The sequence below is a fragment of the Typopeltis vanoorti genome, chromosome 19, assembly GCF_054136105.1.
Source record: "Typopeltis vanoorti isolate ZY-2024b chromosome 19, IOZ_Tvanoo_1.0, whole genome shotgun sequence".
In the NCBI taxonomy this organism is placed as follows: domain Eukaryota; kingdom Metazoa; phylum Arthropoda; class Arachnida; order Uropygi; family Thelyphonidae; genus Typopeltis; species Typopeltis vanoorti.
The window spans coordinates 7,014,259-7,039,813 of record NC_143567.1 but is presented as its reverse complement, the minus strand read 5'-3'; positions in this window follow the sequence as shown (position 1 = coordinate 7,039,813).

Here is a 25,555-nt window from a genome sequence, read left to right as displayed (position 1 = left end):
ATGAATTACAATATTATAATATGTAAATACAGAATGGATTTAAGGCCTTGTCTAACTTTAGGTTGTGTTTCTGAATTACAGTTCGCGTTCACAATGAATTCCTTCAACTGGTGGCAGTTGATTCGAGCAGGAATCCGTAACCCACCGGTAGCTTCAGTACACGAGTATATCCACCGCTAATAAAATCCAATTCAGCAAAAGTAGGTTTCCCGTATAAATGACATATAGAGAGAGAAAGAGAGATAACGCTATATAGTACGTAGCCAACAACCGCGAGGTTCCTAACTTTATTGTAAGGAGAATTTTATTCCACTGCCTTAAAGTGGTCGCCTTCTTTCTCACCCATTACCATGACAAAGTAGAAGATTTTGCTATCATCTAAAAAGGTTCCTTGGGATCACTAACTCGGGTATCATACATCGAAGGAACGCTCATAGCAGCGCATATCTCCTCAAAAGAGAGGATAAAACGAATGATGTTGACACTGCTTGGAGCCACGGGAGGAAATTTTGAGACCATGAAAACTTGAGAGTTTTTAAAGGGAAAGATCACACATTTTAGATCGAAAGTGTTGGAAACAGAAAATTTATGTGGTCTTCCGGAATAGACCTTTTCCTTATTCCGCGAAGATTTTGCTGGGAAAAAAAAAAAAAAAAAAAGATCGAGTCAGCAAGAAATCTTCTTTGCACTAGACGAGAGATTAGGAAGAAGTCAGATATAGTGAAAATAGTTTCAGCTGACGAAAGAGGTCGGAAATGGAGTGTATTGAGAGCGAAGTTTGAAATTGAATAGAAAATATGCTAGGCCGGAAGTTAAAAATCAGAATTTCACAATCGACAAGTCAGTCGCACAAACAAATTCTTTGAACCTATACTTGTGTTATTCTAATTTCCTAAAAATCAAATAATAAATAAATAATAAAAAAATAGAAAACAATTATATATTTTAACTTTGTAAATAACATTGATATGTAAATAGTACTTAACATACAAAATGATAAATAAAATTATTATGTTGAATATCTTCGGATTATATAAAAAATAATTTTAAAAAATAAGAAATGCCAAAACCCGCCGACCTCCCTCGTTATTAACGTATTATAGATCTACAACCTTTCTTGTTTGGATATTACACAAAAAAGTGATCCTTTAGACGTTAAAATTGAGTCAAATAGTAATACCCAAAGAGTGAATGAATATACAAATGAAGGGAAATACTGCTATACCTCTGTAAAATAATAAAAATGTTGTGTTAATTTAACGACTAAGACAGGTGTTGATAAAATATGAGCTGATAGTTTATATTTTTTCGTGTCTATCACTACTCCCTTCTTAAACATATAATTGCATTTGAACTTGCTAGTACTTGCTAATTTTTTTCTTTTATATTTTTAAATAACCATGGAATTTTAAAAATGATTAAAAATACTTTTATTAAACTGTTGAAAAGAAAAAGCTTTTGCTGATTTTAACCAAATTACAGTGTACACCCTACATTAACAGGTACAGAAAATTATAAATAAAACAACATTTAATTATTTTGTTTTGTGGTGAGGAGGTCGAAACTCCTGGGAGGGTAATGGATGGCAATGTTGTAGCCAATGAAGTTCTAACTGAGGCTTGGCTATTGCTGTTACCCTCCTGCCATGATCAGAGCTTTAATAGCTCAATAACACCTTATCCCTACGCTGTCCTCTACAGATAACGGGGAAGATGAAAAGCATTCTTGCTTCGCCTCTTTAAGCCAGTCCTTATAAGGATAAGGATTTTAATTTGTGATGGAATTGTTGGTGCCAGGGTGACCACATCTAGTACTTTCGCACTAGATCTAGTACTTTGTATAAATTTTTAGTGTTCTAGTACGTTGACCAACAGATCTAGTACTTTCTTCCTTCCGAATAATAATAACAACAACATCAGAGTTAAACATATGAGTTTAATATTTTTCTCTTCTCCCACCTTCCCATATGTCACATGCTGTGACACAAGCATGATTTATTTTTTTTCCCTTCCCCTCTCACTGTTCGCTACCCTTCTCCCCCCCCCCCATCCGATCCCATACTCACGCAATCCGACTGGCATTAGCCAATGAAAATATATTCTTTGCTATTCAAACACCTTCCGCGTGTTATAAGATCACTACAGCAATGAAAACAAGTGGAAAAATTAAATATTTTAATATGAATAACCACCTTTTATTGATGTAGAACGTAAATTGGACCCCATTGAAAAGATAAATCCAGCCGACAATGGCCAATTTTTAGACATAGAAATGTATAGGGGGCGTTACGAAGAGGTTGACAGAGAACGGCAACTATTGAAGACTGTAGAAGCATTTGAAAAAATGTTTTCTTGGAATAAAGTTTTTGAAATGAAAAATGTTTTTAATAATTAAGGGGATACAAATCCCTTGTTGTTGTTGTTCAACTGCAGTAAGCAAAACTCTAAGATCGAGAACTACGAATCTATGAGTTTCATATATACCGAAAAACTATCGGCGAATCCAAGTAAATGACCACTTGGTAGTACAACACCAAGACAACTCGAAGCAAAGGTGGAGCAAGCTCCCTCACTATCTTGATATTTTCTCATGATGTAAAAACACAGCCCCTAGGGGATGTAATACTGTAATCACATTATGAGGAGAGGTCACTACCCAGATCGGTTTCAACCTTTTTTGAGGTCTCATCAGTGAGTAGGTAGACCTAGAAGATAACAAGGTTCTTAAAAGAATTGGAGGATGGACTGAGTCCTTGACTCTTTATCCCGTCAGCTGAATGAAGAATATCTGTGTAGATGGGGTGTTATTGAGCTAAAAGCTGTAGTCATGGCTGGGTAACGGCAATAGCCGAGCTTCAGTTAAAACTTCATTGGCTACAGCATTGCCATTCGTTACCCTGGAAGTCCTAAAAAGGATTCTTCAGATAATAACAAGGTTTAATTGAAAAGAACTTACATACCTTTACTATATGAATGCCATAAAGGTGTGTTTGTATATTATAACATAAATTGAAAGCCAAACGGCTATTTTTCTGGCATCCTTAATAATAATTAAGGGGATATTAATGGGATGAAACTGGTCTGGGTAGTGACCTCTCCTCATAATGTGATTACAGTATTACATCCCCTAGGGTCTGTGTTTTTACATTATGAGAAAATATCAAGATACTGAGGGACTTGCTCCACCTTTGCTTCGAGTTGCGTTGGTGTTGTACTACCAAGTGGTCATTTACACTTGGATTCGCCGATAGTTTTTCGGTATATATGAAACTCATAGATTCGTAGTTCTCGATCTTAGAGTTTTGCTTACTGGCAGTTGAACAACAAGGGATTTGTATTTCCTTAATTATTATTAAGGATGCCAGAAAAATAGCCGTTTGCTTTCGAAAAATGTTTTTTTTTTGGAATAAAGGTTTGAAGTGAAAAATGCTGTAGGAGAACAAATGTTTCCTAATTTAACAACGTTAGTTAAAGCTGTACTGTGCCTTCCTCATTCATCGGTAGCAACTGAAAGAAACTTTTCATCAGGGAAAAAAAATAAGAATAAAATAAGAAATCAACTACAAACTCCCTTGATGAATGGACTCCTTTTGACAAAAGAAAAATTAAAACTTTCATCAGCTACAGATGAAATTTAATATTTCATCTGTAGCTGATGAAATATTAAATCTTAAATATTTTTAAGATTTAATATTTAATCTTATTAATTAAATAATTAAATATTAAACTCTTCATCTGAAGAGTTAATGAATTTAGCAAAATCTGCTAAAAATAATGAATAAATACTTCCAGTGTTTTTCTTGTGAATGGGCACCTTTGTATATGTAAATAGCGTAGTAAATAACTGAAAATTTAATGTTACATTATTTTTAACACTAAAAATTATATATTAAATTAATACACATGTGAAGTGCTAGAGTTACAACTGGGACTTCTGTTATGATGAATGACAACTACTACAGCTCTTGGACTCATAGATGACTACAGTGTGATGAGTTTGACTTTTTTTCTTTTCATTTTTGTCGTACGTGTGTTAATTTAGAGGTTTTACATTGAGTTCATCTATGATAATAAGGTAGTAATAACGTAAAAAGCCCAAAACAGAGTGAAACGAAAGCAAATAAAAATCTAGTACCTTTTTTTTCAGATTTAGTACCTTTTTCTTGCATTAGTTGGTACGAAATATTCTTGCTGGGTGGTCACCCTGGTTGACATGTAAAAAGTAGATAAATTATTAATTGCTGTTCTATGAACAGCACAAAAAATTATATATATATATATATATATGGGAAGCAGTTTTATGATAAGTCTGATAACAGATTATTCACTATGGAAGAATACTTATCATTATTTCCATAAATTACTGGTTCATTAGGATAAAAACCACTTGCTATTAACTTTATTAAAGCGTGTATCTGCACTTCATCATCGGGTTTTCTCCCTTGCGTAGATTAGCGAATCCCCATTGCTTTGATGTAATGCGCTTACATCTGTTTTTTAAACAAGTGTGCACTAATAGGTAGATAAGGTCATTGCTCAGTTGGTGAGGTTAATCTCCGCGAGCGAAATTTGCGTCAGCACTAAGATAAATGAACTTGTTGAAAACAAGAACCCAGACAGGATGCTCTCGGTTACTGGCTCAAAGAAACTCTCCGGCTACGATCATTTGTAAAACAGTTGAAAGTCGTCAGTGTTACGAAAAGATAGCAAATGGAATTATTTCCCGAAGGAGGGCATTAAAAATGCATCCTGTTTGTTGGAGCTTTCGCCCGGGTAGTCAGCTGATTAAATTACGAACATTACGACCTCTCATTTTTATTCGTTATTATAAAGCTGCTACACAGCAGACGAATCCTGATCAACCGCCATAGCTGCGGTTCAGCACTCTCGACTGCTGAACAGGAGATCGTGGTTCTGCCTACCACCCCGCCCCTCCCAAAAAAAAAAAAAAAAAAAAAATTCGGCACTGGACAACAATATCTTTGTTAGTTGTATTCCTTTGGTTACGTGCATATTTAAGCTTTGTGGATAGGATGTCACTAATGTCAACCTAAAAAGATGAACATAATTAAGTGTGAAGATGTTTCATCTTAAACTTTCCTTATTGGAAGAGTGGCGAGGGTCATAAACGTTTTTTACTTTCTTTATGGTTATGACATTTAACATGGATCGTGTTTGTGCACAACTAGCAGATATGTATGTATGCTCTATAAAAAGACGTCTCATTTGAATCTAGTTTTTACTTTTCCTGTAAAAAAAAAGCCAATTATTGTATATATCTTCAATTTTTTTCTATCTATATAAAGTACATCGTTTACATAAAGTAAACGATGAATAATTTGTAAATATTAATCCTACGAGGGGGATCTGAAAAGTTCTCAGCCTAACAAAAAAAAAAAAAAAAAAAACGAATTTATAATTTCAAAATTATTTTTATTTTTCAACACAATCTCCCTTAAGACTAATACGTTTATTCCAGCGATGCTCCAGTGCCATTATCCCGTCCCTGTAGTGATTCTCAGTAAGATCTGCAAAATACCCCTCTACAGCTGCAATCACCTCTTGATTCGAAGAAAAACGCTGACCAGCGAGGAAGAGTTTAGTTTTGGGAAGAGATAGAAATCAGAGGGAGTCAGAAATCTGGGGAATAGGGTGGATGTTTCTACAATTCACAGTGCAGATCCCGTAATTTTCCCATTGCCAAAACACCTTTGTGGGCAGGTGCATTGTCCTGATGAAAGACGTTTTTTTTCCTTCTGAAAACCGGGTCTTTTCTCACGAATTGTTTCGTCTAGTCTGGTTAAAAGATCGGAATAATATTCCCCGGTTATTGTTTTACCCTTATCAAGATAATTAATAAACAAAATCCCTTTAGCATCTCAAAACACCGATGCTATGACCTTTCCTGTTGATGGAACCGACTTTGTCTTCTTTGGCGCTGAACAACCGGCTTCTGTCCACTGCTTTGACTGCTGTTTGGATTTTGGTGTGTAATGGTGAATCCAAGTCTCATCCATAGTAATAAATGGATTCACAAAATCAGTTTTATTCTTGTTAAAACGCTCCAAGCAGTGTCCAGAGATTTTCATGTGAGTGCACTTTTGATCTGCCGTGAGTAAGCGCGGCACCCATCTTGCGCAAAGCTTTTTCATTTGCAATTCTTCACGCAAAATATATCCTATATTTTGAACCTATAATCTCAGCAATTTCACGCAGTTTGACTCGCCGGTCATCCAATACCATATCGTTCACTTGATCAATGATTTCTGGTGTTCTTACACTTTTTTGGACATCCGTCACGTGGATCATCTTTAAGGCTGGTACAGCCAGGTTTAAACTAGGCAGGCAAACTCAACAATTAATAAATCGTTTTCGCTAATTTCTTAATTGTCTAAAACGAAGGAGAAGAGTGCTTATAAACTTCGAATGAATTTCTTTTGCAAAGAATTTTATAATCGCACGATACTCAATATTATCCATTTCAAGGGAGATACAGACGACACTTTTGCTTCAGACAGCTGTATATATTAAAAAAAAAAAACTACTCGATAGAATGACTTGCAATTTTACATGAATGCTTATGACAAATGTACTAACTTAGAAAAAAAAAAATCTTGCCGATAGTGTTGCCATCTATGGTCGAGGCCGGGAACATTTCAAACAACCCTCGTATATTTAATAAAAAACGGCGTATTTTATTAAAAGTGGTATATAAGTTAGGATTATTTTATAATTAATATTAATATTAATATATACAGTATATATATATATATTAAGTAGGACCTCAATACAAAATATTATTCTATGAAAGGCATCCCACGTATTGGAATAGTACTGCGAACTGTCGCCTTGGGGTCAGGGGTCAGTTTCGACGGTTGAAAGGCACGCCCGAATCTTACCTTCGTAACCGGATGGCAAAACAGAGCTTATAGTTAGGACCACTTAAATTATACGATGATTTTCAAGATCAGCTATTATCGGGTTGCTACTACCTGATTTTCGTTTTGACATCGGAGATCTCGTATCGAAAGTTAAACATTAATACTGTTAACATTGTAAGAAGTAGCATGTTATCGATTTGTTAATCAGTGAAATTAACACAAAAGACTAAAAATAAAAAACACTGTGATTTCCTGTCTGTGAATCCGTTACCACAATATGTTGCATCCACGAAAAGTTCGCTGAGAAGGCTTCTGTTATTCATGAGAAGGAAAAAAATTGGATAAGTGTCTGCAATATCTTTAGAAGAGATTATGTCTAATAAAACCCCCAAATTTCTTGCATTTTTTCAGAGCTATATAACTGAAATAAGTTCGAATTAAATAAATTCTGTTACAACATGATTCCACTCTATCAGCAAAGGCCATCAACGGTGATATCGCGCCGGATATCTCTAGAGAACCGAAATCATTATCTTTTAAGGATTACCCTGGCGTCTCTCTGGGTATTATAGTGTTACATTCATTAACATCACCTTCTTAGATTTACCCTTTCGTATGCTTGGAAATCATAGGTGAAGGCGTCATACGTAATGCTGCAAATGAGGAACAGCAAGAGTGAGCCTTCTGACGTATTTCGCGGCACTCACTGGGAGATGACACGCAACGCTACGGCCATGAAAAGTTAATGTCTCTAATCCCATTTTGCTAGACTCCACGTCGGCACGTGTTCCGTAGCAACTTGGTTCTCTACCCCCTCCCCCGCTTCGCTTCCACGAACGTCTTCCTTGTACCTTTAAGTGTGTTCACTTCTCGCTCCATGCACCGCCCACTTTAATTTGCTCGATCCTCTAAAATCCCCGGAAAATGAATGAAGACATGGACCAAGCTGGTAATCGAAGTCCGAGGAAATGAAACTTAGTTGTCAAAGAAGAAGAGCGTTTGGAGACACGTAAAGTAAAGAACGGTGTGTATGTGTGTGTGTGTGTGTGTGTTGGGTTTAAGATGAATACAAGCCAAACCCACTGGGGAGAGAGCGAAAGAGGGGGAAGAACGACATCATAAGTCCCAGTCACTTCCTTTTTCTATTTCTGAACAAGAATTTCCTGTAAGAGAAACGAAGTGTAAAAGGCAAACCTCGTGCAAAGAAGATATCCTTTTTATGCATCGAATCATCTGTTATGAGAAACGAATAAGCGAACCTGATACTTGTGACCATATATATATATAGATGCATGCGAGTGTGTCTACATCCTTATGTATATATGCTAAGCGATCAAAATTCCATTTCACTCTTTCCATTTTAATTTGTTCGTTTATATTCACTTAAATGTATTCATAGTTTTTCCCTTGAGATACCGAGAGATTTTCCATTGCATCTCATGAGCATATCGCAAAGGTAAATATATTGATTTTGCAGCTCACTGCTCTATTTTATTCATACTATTTTACTCCATATGGAGCCTTAACACATCTCAGACCCAAGGCACGCATGAGTTCCCTCTTCTGAATTATTCAATAAGAAAGGTCAAAATCGTTCCCATTCGGTAATCGTTTTTGTGGCAGAGGGCACCACTGTGCTAAATATCTATTCATAGTAGATTGCAGAGACAGTAATGCAAAGAATCTGCGTGGCAGGTTTCATTCCTTCTTACACCCACAACTCCTCCCCCCCCCTCCTCCACGTATACTTCATCCCCGTGGCTATGCGACACACCGAATAGAGTTAGCAGTTCGCAAAAACTTACAACCGCATGTTTTCTCTTCCTGGTCACGTGCTATCGCCAGACAGAGATATTCGACCACCCTGACATCTGAAGCAAGCACATGAAGAATATATGTGGCTTGTTTTGTGTTCTTCCTCGCCCGCGTTTGCCACATGTAGCAGTTATTTGCATAACCCCCAACATGTAACGTCTTGTATGAAGGGCAGGGGAGGGGATGGGGTGGAAACTAAAAACTTTTCTGGGTTTGTTTCTTCTGCCATCTCTTATTCAATAGTTTGCTCTTTGTATTCGGAGACCTCTAAAAGAAAAGAAAAACAAATCCGTGTAAATTGAATGCAAATTTTTGTCTCAGTTTCAATGACAGGTCTCGGGGTCGGAAAAGGAGGCCAAAGATGATTCTCAACACAAGAAGCCAGACACGTATCCTCGGGATGTACTTGGAATTCCGTAAAGGAGACTGCAGATTTTTCCACCGCATTCAAGAAGAAAGAATTGTAGTTCGGTACAAACGAGGCTTTTTAAATGGTAACTTAAGGCTGATATCAAGTTAAGAGTACACAATAAGAAAAAGAAATTGTCGGAGTAACTTTGAAATCAAGTCCTTAAGACAACACTTCAAAGCCTTAAGGCAAAAAAGCGATTTCTTTAGTTTAAAAGCTAACTTTAAAAAAAAACAAAAAACGTCGTTAGTGCATGATGTTTCCTGAGCACTTGCTGATTAAATAATCCACGCTGAATTTGCTACTTCAATCTGAATTTTTAGTAGTAAAAAAGCTGTGGACCTCTCTTGAAATCAACCTTAGATTCGATCATATGATCCAGCCATGGATACGGGGAATTTACATTTCACTTAAACGTAGTATTACCAAATAAGTCGCCTTAATATTTTTTTTATAATTCCTAATATTATTCATAAAGTTAACACTCACGATTTAAAAGATAAATCCATTCAATCATGGATATTACAAGGAACTCCCGTAAGTCAGAAAGAGACTGTGGTTAGTTCTCGACTTTACGAGTTGATTCTTAAAGTCGAGCGTAAATTCGTAAAGCGGGAATTTATTTTCCATAGAAGTAATGTTAAAAACAGAGGTTAGATAAATCATCGTACTCCTCAATAAAACATAAAGAAATATCAAGTTGCCTCAATATGCTCAACTAAAGTTTTTAAAAATCGTTTTTTTGGCTAGATGGGTGAAGCAAAAATGCTTTTCATATTCCCCGTTATCTGTAAAGAAAATGTACGGATAGGGTAATGTAGTGCTATAAGCTCTGATCATGGGAGGAGGATAACAGCAATAGCCGAGCCTCAGTTAAAACTTCATTGGCTACAGCATTGGCATATGTTACCCTGGTTCATATCCTCGTACCCCCATAAACCAGTCTAGAAGTAGACAAAATTAGGCTAACAGGTCTTATGACACTTTCGACCAACATTACTTCTGTAACTGATCGATGCAATATTCCTTTGGGATTTGGAACTAATTACATCGGTATTTATACCTCTCTACAAAAAGGTTAAAAAGTTATGAAAGCTTCCTTTTCCAAACAAGCCCAAAATACATCTATGGAATTTTTTTGAATAACTCAGTCATAATAAATAACACAAAACACTATATGCTATATATTTTGGCCTGTAATTTAGACGGCCATCTTTTATTTGGACTACACACACACATTCTAACAAAGTTTACGTCGTTGCTGTCGCACATTTTAAAGCAAAAAGATATACGATACCAGTTAACAATAAGAATATCATCCTTCATTCTTTATGTGAAACAATACTGAGGTGGCGTGACAGATAGAAAATAAACTAAAATAAAAACCGATATCACCATGACAGAATTATATTAAACTGAAGACATTAGAAATGAACTGGACATTGTTAGCTGAGCTAATCTTTAATATGATCACTTAAACATAGTAGGAGAGGAAAAGTTAGCCAAACAGGTATTTGATACCAAGATGGCAGGGGAAACCCCCCCCCCCCACAGGAATACCACGATCTAGGTGGACTGATGCAATCAGAAGTGTGCCCTATCTTATATTTCTGTCTTTCCAGATAGACTAACTTGAAAGAAATCGTTGCTTCGACAAGAAAAGAAATGCACATCTAATCCCTGTACACCCCTAGTGGATATTAGGAAATTATTATTTTCTTAATATATTAATACATTACCGATATTCAAGAAAAAAGGTGTAGATATAAATATTTTTATATTAATAAAAAGAAAAAAGTACACTTCTTAAATATATAACTTTCCATTATATTCTATAGTGAATATTTACGAATACTTAAATCCTATACATTGTTCCAAAGTCGATTGTGGCTCCATCTTACATCGAGTATGTGAATGTGGCCTTTCTTGGAATCCTACCAGAAAATGAAAACTGACTCTTGATTTAAAAAGATTGAAGAGAAAAGCTTACATATAAGGAAGGGAATGCAGTCTATAGTCTGAATTAGACAGCACTTGGGTTTTGTAAATAAATACTATTTGTTCTGACGCTTTTCGGGAGGGGGGGGGTGCTCTAACTGAATCCTTCGTTTTCCAAGAAAACCGCAGAACTCCGTAGCAGATTACTACCTAACATTGAAGAAGTTAAGTATGTTCGTAGACGGAGTAGAGTAGTAATCCTTGTCATGGAGAAACGACGCATGTTTCTGTGGGACAGAGCCTCTGTTACGTGCACGACTTGTCATACGCACCGCTGCCAATTACGCTGTTGCCTGGACAACAAGCGATTTACATGTCTTGGGCTGGTGACGCTTCCGTCGGCTGGCGAAGAGCACACGGGAATTTTTCATCGCGGTTGCCATGGAGGCGTTCGCGACTTGCACTGTGAATTATAAGAGTTACCGAACGATTAGCGGTTAAGAGCACTTTTCGACTGATTTCTATCGTTGGGCCGCAATTACAGATGCGAATCTTCATTTTGACTGGCGATGTGCAGTTTCATACGTGAAATAAAGGGGCGAAGTCAACGAAAGGGAAATGTCGCTAAGAATCGCCATGGTGAAGAAGGAAGCTGCTCCTAACTGTACACAGTTTGTTATTGTAGAATATCGCATGATAAATGCACGCAGAGCAATAGTTCTAGAGAAGTTACATGGACCAAACAAGTTCGCACTCATTCACTACTTACGATCCCAATTTTTAGCTGTTTAAAAAAAAAAAAAAAAAAAAAAAAAAACATCTGATTTAAATGTGAAAGTCGCGAAAAGAAACACAACGTTAGAAGTTGTCTACAGGGATTTGTATATCCATATCCAGTTATCGGCATATTCAAAAGGATTTTACTTTTCGCATGGATCAACGTTTGTCCGAAAATTGCTTGCGAGTCTCGTAGACCGTGTGCAAAGTTCGTAAAGGTAAACCTAGTACTGAAAACTTCGATGACATCAGTTCCGCTCCAATCCCCAAACGACATCTGAAAAGAGTTGCGGCGACAGACGGCAAGAAATGCAAAGCTTCGCGTGTGGGAAAAAACTTGGTCGACTCCAAAAACACTCTGGAATATTCAAAGAAAAATTCATGTTTTATTTCATTTTAAATATGGGAGGAAACACCGTCTGCTTTTGAGATAACCTTTGATTATTTAAGATATAACAATGTATGGTTATAAAAAATTAAGTCAAATATAAAATTAATTAAATTCTGAATATTTTTGCATGCATAGATGATATTTTGTCAATATCAATTGACATTGATATTTTGTTCTCTAATTATGGAAAACACCATTAATTTTTATTAATGACATTTCAAATAAAACTTTTATAAAATAGAAGATCGTATATGATAGTTTAGAACAATCGACCGTGAGATGCGGTGATTGATTCATTCAATCCAATACCCTTGGAGGGTAATGGATGGCAATGCTGTAGCCAATGAAGTTCTAACTGAGGCTCGGCTATTGCTGTTACCCTGCTGCCATGATCAGAGCTTTAATAGCTCAATAACACCTTATCCCTACACTGTCCTCTACAGATAACGGGGAATATGAAACGCATTCTTGCTTCGCCCCTTTAAGCCAGTCCTTATAAGGACTATAGGATCGTATATATGGGTTGGGGGGGGATGAATCGACCGTGAGATGCGGTGATTAATATCCTTGGAGGGTAATGGATGGCAATGCTGTGGCCAATGAAGTTCTAACTGAGGCTTGGCTATTGCTGTTACCCTCCTGCCATGATCAGAGCTTTAATTGCTCAATAACACCTTATCCCTACACTGTCGTCTGCAGATAACGGGAAGATGAAAAGCATTCTTGCTTCGCCCCTTTAAGCCAGTCCTTATAAGGATAAGGTAGTATATAAAATATAAAAGAGAAGTAGTATATTTTGACTGATGATACCTTGTGGTGGCTGGGATAAGTATAGCCCCACTGCAGTCCATGCATGTCTTACGAGGCGACTAAAATCGGTACCCAGGGAAGCAATGCTGTAGCAATGAAGTTTTAACTGAGGCTCGGCTATTACTGTTACCCTCCTGCCATGATCAGAGCTTATAGTTCTATATTACCCTCATCTATACATTTCTTCTACAGATAATAACGGTGAATATGAAAAGCATTCTTGCTTCACCCATCCACACACACAAAAATTTGACTGGTGACATTTCTTGTACATCACTCACAACTTTTATAAAATATAAAAGAGAAGTAGTATACTTTGAGTGATGACATTTCTTGTACATCACCCATAACTTTTATACAGAAGATTTTAAGTTGCTAAGATTTTTGATAATTACAAATTTTAATTTCCGTATAATGATATGCATAACATTTTGTCACAAGCTGTACATCTCAACGTACCAGCATAGAGAGGAACTCAAAATCAGCCACTGTCGGCTGAACATGAGTTTTAGCTTCGTACTCGGCTTAGCCGGATATGAGAATGAAACCAGCTTGAAAGTTATGTGGCCACGGAGCTGAAACCCCTTCGTCCATTGTCCTCCAATTCAGGGCATTTGACGAAAGGTTGGGTGAAGTGCTCAAGATGCCAACTTTTTCTCGGGTTGTTAATCCCCCTACCCCGTAAGGAAAAATCAAAAGTATCTAATTTTTCTTATGTCTTAAAATACCACATTTAAGAGATACGTAAAAATCATCTCCTCGCCGAGGAAAAATAATTGACGATCGAATTAGGAACTGTTTCTTCGCCCATCTCCTCGATTCCTGGAGCAGGAAAGATAGCACTTGGGTGAAGATCGGTTCCTATGGAGATGGCTCAGGCGACCCAGAATTTGCCAGATAACACAAGGGAAAATTAAACTTGGCATCCATCTCTGACACCGTTGATTTTATTACTTTTTTTAATTCATATTTTAATCTCATTATTGTCATCTTAATTTAGTCTAGACTGATTTTATTCCGATGTGGGAGGAGATGAATAAACGCACTGCGAAAGCCAACATCGAGGTGGTCCTCAACCCTTTTTAGGGCGGAATCTCCGAGGTTAGGTCCCCCACAATTTTTTTTTTGTGTGTTATTATTTTTATCTGGTTATTGGCTTTTACTTTTTTTAGTATTTTTATTCGTCTGTATCGTGCATTTGTTTGCCAAGTAAAATGCAATTCTATGTTAGTCTCATGAGTTTCGTTAAATTATTATATCTTCAACTTTTGATGAAACAGGTCGCATCTCATGAATCTATGCCACTTCTGACATCGCATCAAATTTCTGTGCCTGAGTAAAACTCGCTAGGAAACACAGATGTGAAAAGCAACGTTCCTAATTAGCTTTAAATTATGAAAAACGATAAAAAGAAAATAAACAAGCGATTTGTTCACTGTTGAATCACGTGATCCAACAACGTAAGAATTCGAAGTCTCTTTTCAGATCTTGTTTTATCGAAGGGCACGCACGAGGTAAACAACGACCGACGCTGACAAATTCTTCTCGAGTAATTCTAGTCTAGAACTAACCACTTCACTAAATTCTAAAGAAAACTGCACAGACGTCGAATGCTTTGGAAAGTTTATCGCTATTCAGTGCGGTGTTCCAAATATAGAAGCCGATGGTCGAGATAAAGAAATGGCAAGCAAGGAGATTCACAGAGGTAATATTATTAGATGGCATCAAATGCCTTCGCTCGGTTCCAGGATGTTCAATGGCTCACTGTCCTCATGCAAGTTCGCAATGTGAAGTCGCGGTAACTTTGTTAAATGCGCGTTGCGATGAGAGAAATAAAATCCCCGAAGTTTCTCGAGCGGGTTTAAAGTTTATGTACTAATCTTGTAAGCTGTTCTATGTGTAGAGACGATGAGGTTATCGATAAATATATTGCTGTTAATCTAAAAGCTGAAGATTTAAACATCACAGTTTGGATACCGTGAGGAAATCTACTTGATAGTACAAAAATGCGAAATGCACCTTCACATAATCGCACTGGATTATTTCCATATTCGTAGGACATATTAAGGTGTCGTCATGGCAACAAAATTATTGGGACGCTTGCATTTCGTTACAAACCTACCAAAATCACTAATCTCGATGACCTTTGAAATAGCACAGTTACGGAAAAACAACGAAAGACTCCGTAAGTGATTTTTCTTATGAAATCCTGCGATGAATCGGACACGAGAAGGCGCTCTGAGTAAAAGGTTTCCCATCATTGCGGTTTCTCGATTTCTAGCTGTTACCGTGGGAAATGTAAACACTGAAATAGCAGAGCAGGTGGCACACGGGTAGTCGTGAGACAGTAATGCGGAAAAAGTATTGTATCTTTACGGAAGAGGAACAACACTGAAAGAAAAAGATCCACGTTTGGATGGTACGGAATATGTGTGAACTGTTAGAAACGTCCACGGGAAGAGGACTTCTGTAAAATGCTCGAAATCGTTGGGAACAGACTACGCGGTCTTGCACAAAATGTTAATCAACACTCCTTTGGAACGCCAATGCAACCGGTTCTCGCGCTCTCTGCATGCAAGAACTGCAATTGTTTTGGGAAGGATGGTGGGGTGCACACCATCCTATTCCAAGAAATCCCACACTTGATAAGGCACAGTACGACCGTCAAATAAAGCGAAGTTTGATTCTGAGATGTTGCTGGTCCTCATTAGCAGCTTCTGTAGATCTGTTCTGCTGTCTGCATTCCCTATGGATCGTTATCAGACACCACGCGCACAGATTAGTCCCTATGAATGAATGAATGACGAAAAGGTGTTCGATTCTTCATCGCTGACGTGAAGCCATTTCTTGGACATTTTTTTTTTCCATCTGTAAATGAGTTGGCTGGTCTCAGACTGAAGTTGCAGGGTAAACACAAAATCCAATCTAAGAAAGTGCATCGAAATAATCATGAACATCGGCATTTTTCACTTAAAAGGTACTAACGGAGACTAAGAGGGACCACAACCTCATCTAGGGAGTTGTCTAGGGTGAGTGAGACCTGCATTTTGGAGGGGATGATAATATCTATCCAGAACCCGATTTAGTGTCTAGCATATTGGGTAGGATTTACCGACGCTAAAATAGTCGAATATTGAATACGAAGGCAACCAGCGTGTATTTGGAATGAAATGTATTTAGAATGACAAGCTGATAACTGAGCACTGCTTCCCCATCGACTTTCCAAATAAGCCAGTATCAATGGTATTTTAATTATCTCAGAATCCAATCTTACATTATCGCTAAAAAAGTACGGGAACCTGAGTCCAAAAGACTTTATAAGATAAAATTTAGTAAGGCTTATTATACTAACTGGAAATTTTTTGTCTTCATTTTTTTTCTTTTATTGGATGCATTGGACCTCAGTAGTATACTTTTTTTTTATTATTTTTCGGATGGTTGGAAAGGTTCTTCGCCCAACGGGTTTCGTGTTCAAATCCCAAGATGATCACAGATGTTTGTGAATGTCTAAGGGGTAAGTGACTTCCGTCGTCCGGTGTGAGACAACCACCCTGCTTGATGAGGGCCTGAAGTGGCTTCAAAACATCCCAAGTGTGGTTTATAGACCAAGAATTTCGAATTATCTCACTTTTACTTCCTCCGCGGTGCACTAAATATGATTGAGATTTACAACTGATGGGATCCACATGAACAAGAGAATACCCCGAAAAAATACCACTTAAATTCAGAGTATTTTTTCGAAGAATTTTTCAAATATTATGAGAAAAAGTACACTTTTTCAGAATAAAATTTTGAAAAAAGGCAAATAATATTACCATAGAGTGGCATTCATTTTTTCTTAAGCTTACTAATATGCTTTACGAAATGTGAACAAAAGGTATGGGGGGGGAAACTTAACAGCCTCATCAAACAAGATTTAGCGGTGAGGTTGTAAAAGTAAGGAACTTTGTGTGAAAGTAACAACCTTTGCATTGTTAAATAGCTAAGTTTTGCAAAATTTGGTAATGCGGGTCCGGAGGTGTCAATTTAGAGAGCGGGCTAACGTACGAACGAACATGTATCTTTATATACGAGGTCGCACGTCCCTTAGAAAGATTTTGGTTCAAGTGATGTCGTCTATCATTAGAAGGTGAGTTCTTAACTTCATTTAAAATGCGACAGAAAAGGGGCAAAAACCCCGATATAAAGGCTCTGTTATTCCAAACGAATGTCTTCCTTTCTTCAAATAAAAACAGCACGCACACACGCATTACTATGCAATATTAAACACGCGCTTAAGAGAAACCCTGTGCAAATCAATAGAGATTTCCTTTTCCAAGGCGTTAAAACATAAAATAATCCTTAAAAAGCTTGCATACATCAACAACGCATCCCCTCTTTGTTTTGTTGAGCCCGATGATGCAGAAGAGCCATCTCCATAAGCCTCTCAACATTCAAATATAAATGACTTCGTGATCCCCAAATTATCGGAAAAAACTGAAATCGGACTACACATTTCATTTTAATTTGATCCTTTAAATCGATTTCTCGAGAATGGACGAAACCAAAGGACAGGAAAGATTTAACAACTTCCTGTATTACACGATCTGTCATCAGGAGTCTGTATGTCTGTCTGTTGCCTCGGGTCTTCGAGGGAATACTTGCAATTGATAGATGGGACAGGCTTTGTTGGACATCAGATGCGATAGTATCGTCTAGACTGGAGCGCATGGTTTTCTTGTCAACTTACTTCCATGGATTTGGTGACAAATGCCTCTCTGCGAGTACTCGAAGGATTTTATTTCGTTGTTTTACGTCTGTTTACTGATTAAAGGCAACAGTTTGATGCTCATATCGTTCCTTTGAGCCTGTTGTATCGTTATGGATGGCCTAATGCTAACATTCCATCAAAACGATATAGCCAGTCCCTTGTCTAACACTGCAGCAAAACGGTCGGGGGTCTCAATAGACTGCTAAATAAATTAACTGCGTTGACAACTACGGACACATCCAGTGGAAATGTATTAAAGCGCTCTAAAATAACTTCAGAAACTTCGTAGCTGAATTACTTGCATGAATGGGTAGCGTTTTATCAGTAGAGATTGTACATAAAATGTATACCGAAGTATTTTTCTTGTTTCTTTCAATGCGTGCATCTGAAGAGTCCCATTCTTTAGCTTTATTGTAAAACGCAACGGTGTCCTCTATTGTAAAATATTTGCTGCATTCTCAGCACAAATGTGGGTGAATTTCCATTGGCGACTGTCGAATGAAATCGCCTATTCGAAAAAAAAAAAAAAAAAAAAAAAATACCATTCAGCCATCAATATATTACCGGGCATATATCAGCATTTCAACCATATATTCTAAAAAATCTTATGTTTTATGAAGTTTTGCTCTTAATTTAATATCATATTTAAATACTGTATTCCGTCATTACAAAAAAAAAAGGGGGGGGGGGGAACTTGTTAAATTTGAATCATTATTGGTTCTTATTGATCATCTTTAAATCATAATACTTTTTTTTACATTTCTGTGAAATTAAAAAAAAATCTGCGAAATTAAACCATTTGAAGATGATCCTTAAGTTGCAATAAAAAGAAAAAAAAAAGAAAAAGATCAGATGCGAGTAACTATTCAGAATGAAATCACTTATACTGATTTAAAAGTTACAAACTTATTAATCTCATACGTCACATAGTTTATTCAACGCAGATAAATCAAGATTTCGATTATAAATTAATAAATAGAAAACGTTTCAAGACATACGATTAAATTTAACTGCGAAAAGTGGTAAACAACCATAGATTTTCTTAAAGTCCCAATATATTACAAGCGCCATCTATTTCCTGATCTTATTTATCACGCCTGTTACTATTATTCCAAACTAATAGATTTCTTTTTTATTCACCTGTGATGAATCGTCTGCTTTCTGCGTAATTCGCGAAATATTGCAGAACGAATTAGCGCGTATCTTCTAAAAATCGTTAGACCCAATTGATTTGCAATTTACATCGGCTTACAGATAAAAATAGCAAAAAAAAAAAAAAAAAAAAACTTCGGATATTTAATTAAAAATTCAATGCTATTGTTGAATAAAAAAAATTCCTTGGCCTCCATGATCTAGACATTTAATGGCATGTTCGATTTTATTGTTGGAAAAAAATATTTCAGGCCATAAATTCTCATCTGGGTGTCGTTGCTGATAACAGATAATCATGCAATTTTCTTACCATCTACTGTATATATAAAATGAAAATGCAAAACTTGGGATATGATTGGATGTTTAATATTTTCGTAATAATAATAATTCTTCAAGGCCCTATTAAGCTATACAGGACTCTATAATGCATGTTTAAAAAATGAATAAAAAAAAAAAACGTTGAATCTTCAATCTCTGCGGCAAAATTATAGAACACATAAAATATGAAAGCAAGTTATATATTAAATATTACTTAAAAATATTATGTAGCATTTTTAAGTAATAAATCTATTAGTAAAGTTTGTAAACGAGCTTTTTTTTATCAATATAACTTTTACAGTACACATAAAAACTGCGTGACATTAGATGGCACTGCAATCGATTTTGGCAAGACTAAACATTTCAAAATATTGTTTAATTCAGCAGTCAATGTTAGGTATTTCATATAGAATGTAAATGGAAGTTATAAATTAAATCTATTTTTTTCAAGATATTTTATTTAGTTTGAAAATTATGAACTAGATTAGATTCATTTCAAGAAACCTTTTCTTATTATTAATGCAGAATTTTATAAATAATGGAACTAGAGTTTGAAGTTAACAATGATGAAGGTATTGAGGTGTGTTTTGTTGATTAATACCCTTGGAGGGTAATGTATAGCAATGCTGTAGCCAATGAAGTTCTAGCTGAGGCTCGGCTATTGATATTGATATTGATGTTACCCTTCTGCCATGATTAGAGTTTTAATAGCTCAATAATATCTTATCCCTACACTGTCCTCTACAGATAACGGGGAAGATGGAAAGCATTCTTGCTTCGCCCCTTTAAGCCAGTCCTTATCCTTATATAAGGAAGTTAACAATAATACTTGTAGTATTGTTATCGCTTTTATTACTCTTCTTCAAGTTAGATTCTCTCTTTTCTGGGGTGAACACTTTTTTAAAAAATAGTGCAATTATAAAGCTTTAATAAAAGTTTTCTTTTATCCTACTTACGCTACCATATTTGTTGTTTAATAATTTAATAACAATAAAAATAAATTTTTAAAACACAGTATATTATGAAATGTCATTTTCCATTAGATCAATTGTATTAGTAAGTAAGAGAATGTCAAAGTTTGATTCTAAGGAAAAGTTTTACATCGAAGAATATACTTTGCCCGATTCAGCTTTGTTACTCGCTTGTTATTCAGAGTTTAGTATCCAAAATGTGGTCTAAACCGATGTATAACGAGACCTCTTTTCCGTTATTCAGTACTGCCATTAAGCACTTTTCCGAAGTTTGTCCATTACCCGAAGCAATTCAATGCTATTAGTGAATTCTACTTTATTCATGCTTATTCAAAAGTAGTGACTCAATGGTTGTTTAAGAGCAGAAAGCGGGCTCTCAGGAAAGTATTATAACATTTCAAAGAGAGTGCCGTCCTATTTTTCTCCGTATCTTGTCTGCTAACAGCACAATTTCAGTGTCTATCTAGCTGTATGGATCTGTCTTCATCTTGATCGCATTTTCCTTATGTAATGGCAAAAAAAAAAAAAAAAAACGGACTCAGGCAATACGGACGGTTGCAAGTAACAAAATATTATTGTCTTAGTAACGTGTTTTTCCCCTTATTTTCTATTCTTTGATAAAAGATGAATTTTTAGTAGAAACTAATGCGATATTTCTTCCTCTATTACTTTTTACCAATTTTTGCAGCAATACTGAACTAGCTGGCTAGTATTTTCTTCAAGTCTTATATTTAAAGCGCCAGAGTGTTTATTTTAAAGAGTTTTTCGTACTACCCATATAAAACATTACACAAAATCAAACTCGGTTCATTTAAATAATGTAACGTCAATGATTACATATTAAACCTCTGTGCAAAAGCAGCGTTCACTTGTTGGTTTGTTGCACGCGTTTTCAATCACAATTTCCGTGTACGGCACCACGAGGATTCCGTCAGTTTCCCCCCAGAGTGAGGTTTGTGTCCGAAGAGAGTATTTCCCTTTCGGAGCGTGACCGGAGTTACAGTAAGTAATGTGATTGGACATCTGCAGATCCCTGCAATATCTTTTGCGATTCGCTATTTGGTTAGCACAACAGAACAAAAAAGCACACTCCAAGGGCAGATCACGGCAATCCTTCCCTTCAGTTTAATTTCTTTTATTTGACGAGAACGCACGTTGGAATTCATTTGCAGAATTTGGTGCCCATCTGGATAACTACACTTGAAATTAATATTCTGAAAGCAATCTGGTTTTAATTATTGTATTCTATATTCAACAAACATCTAAATCACTGTATCGCATCCGACCGAGAAGTTATCTAGGGGGGGGGGCTCTTCTTTGCCTGATTGCGTTGTGAATCATGGATCCAGTCGAGACGGTTGCATTATTCTTTTCAAAAACTATTTTATTTCATTTAAATATTTTAATTTTGTTTGATGTCTTAACAAATATGATTTTGTGTTATAAGTTTTAACCAAAATTTTGTTCCAAATTTACTAGTCCATGCGGATCATTTACGTGTTGCTATTAAGAGAAATATATAACTCGCTTTCACTAAAAATTCTTAAAAAATAGGACCCTACTGACATTTAACATACTACATGGGAACTGCAGCTAAAATGAGGCGCTGCACTGTGTCGCTGTTCGATCCAATTGCGAATAATGCAGAAAAAGAAAGAAAAAAAACAAGTTCCAATTAAAATCTGTCTTGAAAAGTTTATTTCAACATATTGAAAACATCTACACGGCTATTAAAACATGTTTTTCACAATTCCTAATGTACATGTAGCATTCTGATCGAAAGAACTATTTTTATCTCAGGATGTAGAACAGGAATATGTTGAGAAAAGTCTCCTGTGTTAGTTCGACATTCCCGTCATATCTGTAACACTGTTTACAGAATTCCTTGTCAAGCTCAGCGAGAAGTTTTGCAGAACGAGCAAAAGAACTCTCGCGAGATTGTAATATTTCCGGTAGCAGTGAAAAGAATGAAAGGAAATCATTCGATACAAAATTCTGCAGGTATGTTTTGCTTACGACCTGGTCATTTTTTTTTTTTGTTTTGTTTGCTCTATTTAAAGCCGTCGCGTTAAACATTTTAATTCACAATTACTAAAGTATATCAGTAAGATAAGTTTTTTTAATAATTATAATAAATAAATCTGATCTGATTTAGTTGTAGTTACAATTGTTATCCGTTTGGTTACAAGGGTTCGTTTATAAATCGTGTAACGGTTCGGAAGTAATAGGGTGATATTAAGATTGATTTCAAAAAATAGCCACCCAGTAATCTTACTCGACTTAAATACGCATCGTTTCTGTGTATTAAAATATTTTCCACAGCATTTTTAATTTTACTCCTTTATGAAATCGACCTTTCCCGTGCTACGTTCTAATCTTCAATAGTTGCTTCAACTGCAATTGCCATAGCAACAGGTACATTGTATAATATTTATTATACCATTTAACAAAGCATATATTCTCCATTATAACAAATCATAGAAAGAATTTAAGTTCTTAAAAGAACTGGGCGATGGACTGAGTCCTTGACTCTTTATCACGTCATCTAAATGAAGAAAATCTGTGTGGATGGGGTTATTGAGCTAAAAGCTCTCGTGGCTGTGTAATAGCAATAGTCGAGCATTAGTTAAAACTTCATTGGCTACAGCATTGCCATTTGTTACCCCTAGAAGTCCTAAAAAGGACTTTTTTCTCCCTCCAAGACCCTTACTTGTCCTTATAAGGACTGGCTTAAAGGGGCGAAGCAAGAATGCTTTTCATCTTCCCCGTTATCTGTAGAGGACAGTGTAGGGATAAGGTGTTATTAAGCTATTAAAGCTCTGATCATGGCAGGAGGGGTAACAGCAATAGCCGAGCCTTAGTTAGAACTTCATTGGCTACAGCATTGCCATCCATTATTAGTACTATTAATATGCCAAGTAAATTTAGGTGTATGAATAATGATGAATGATTACATTCAATATTTACTGAAAAAATTTATATTACTATTATTATCGTTTGTCATAAAATGAATTAAACAATGTTCAATAAATATCATATTGAACAAATAAATTCAACAATTATCGCAAAAATGAATTTAAATAGGAAGTGTAAACTACTAATGAAAACGTTCACCGTAAAACTGATATAAATAATTAAAAACCAGAAATATTTATTTAGTAAGAAGTCTATAATTAAATAATTAAATTTATTCTTATAACGTAGTAAGAATAAAATGCATCCCAAAGTTGTTTTTTTCACTTTAAATTTATATGAATAGTTGGAAAGTCGATTTTCTCTGTTTGTTTGAATATCGTCAGTAAAAGGGAGGATTATAAGCTTTTCATTTTAATTTCTGGCAATAAGTCGATAACTAACTTTCTCCAGAGTTTCATGCTTTAATACTAGGTTCTCCCACTTAACTTCACCCAGCGTAATATGGCAATGCAGCAGAAGCCTGCTCCACTCTCTCTCTGTGTTTAATCCACTCTGTCAGCATAAGATTTTCAATATCTCTTTACAGAAAAACTTCCTCCTTTTCTTTCTCAGTTCATATCCTTGCAGCTTTTATCGCAGGATTAACAAGGCACTGAAAAACACCGAGGATTAAAGTCGCGAATCTTTATATGAGCCCGCTATTGAAAACTATGCTCAACCACCTGCGACTAAGCACGCCGATAAAAATTTAAATCAGCTTTTTAACTAACTTGGGTAGTTATTTTATAATTAGAAACCGAATGCCATCCAAGTGTTGTTTTCTGTTTGAGAGGTTCTTCGATATTAGCGCACATAAACAGACATTCGTTCGTACGTTTCGCTGTTAGGGTTAGTACCGATGCAACGGAAGATTTCAGGCAATTAAAACAAAGTTAATTAAATAAAAAAGAAGCGAAACAGATTATGCGATTAATAATTTATCTTCAAAAAACCACAAAAACAAAACGGTCGTTTGAGTATTCATTTATTAAACCAAAAGTCCTAAAAAAAGGGAAAAAATACATTAAAAAACTCTAACAAGAGTAAACAGATATAAAATCAAAATAAAGAAGGAAAAAACTATAAAACCATATAATTAAGAATAAAAACTTATAAAACCCAATAAGCAGATCCAAAATAATAAAAACAAGGAAACAAATTGGCTGAGATCCAGCCAGGAAGATCCCTCCCTAAAAAGGGATGAGGGCTACCTCGATGTTGTTTTTCACAGCCTGGATTTATTCAGGGCAACCCCTCCCCTCCCTAAACTTGGAATAAAAGCAACTTAGACTAAATTAAAATGACAATAATTAGATTAAAATTTGAATTTAAAAATTCAAAAGTATTCGAGATAGATTCCAACTTCAACTTCCATCACTGTTATTTGGCAAATTTTTGATGGCTTACACCGTTTTCTTAGGAAGCGTTCTTCGCCTAAGAATTTGAAACTGTTGTAAGAATAGCTGAATATGCGTATCATAATTCATGACCACTTCAAAAACTTAGTTTTTTTTTGGCTAGATAGGTAAAGCAAGAATGCTTTTCATATTCCTCGTCATCTGTAGAAGAAAATGTATGGATAGGGTTATATAGTGCTATAAGCTCTGATCATGGCAATAGGGTAACAGCAATAGTGGAGCCTCAGTTAAAAATTCATTGGCTACAGCATTGCCATCCACTACCCTCCCTGGAAAGCCATTTCAGTCGCCTCGTACGACATGCATGGGATACAGTGGGGCTATTCTTATCCCGGCCACCACATGGGATGCTATCTCAAAAACTAGTTTTTTTTTGGGGGGGGGGGGGATGGACTGAGTCCTTGACTCTTTATCCCTTCATCTGATTGAATAAAATCTGTGTGGATGGGGTGTTATTGAGCTAAAGTTCTAGTCATGGCTGGGTACTGGCAATAGCCGAGCCTTAGTTAAAACTTCATTGGCTACAGCTCGCTACTCAAAAACTTACAGTCCTTATAAGGACTGGCTTAAAGGGGCGAAGCAAGAATGCTTTTTTTATCTTCTCCGTTATCTGTAGAGGACAATGTAGGGATAAGGTGTTATTGAGCTATATAAAGCTCTGATCATAGCAGGAGGGTAACAGCAATAGCCGAGCCTCAGTTAGAACTTCATTGGCTACAGCATTGCCATCCATTACCCTCCCAGGGTACCTATTTTAGTCGCCTCCTACGACATGCATCAACTACACTGGGGTTATTCTTATCCCGGCCACCACACGGGTAACTCGAAAACTTATCGACTATTGCATTTTATAAATAACTTCCTAATAAAAGTAAAGAGGTGCAGTAAAATTTTGCATCATCAAACGGAGACTCACCGTGTTGCTTAGTTCTCCTAAAGCACCACACCCATAAAGGAACAAAAACTTGCAC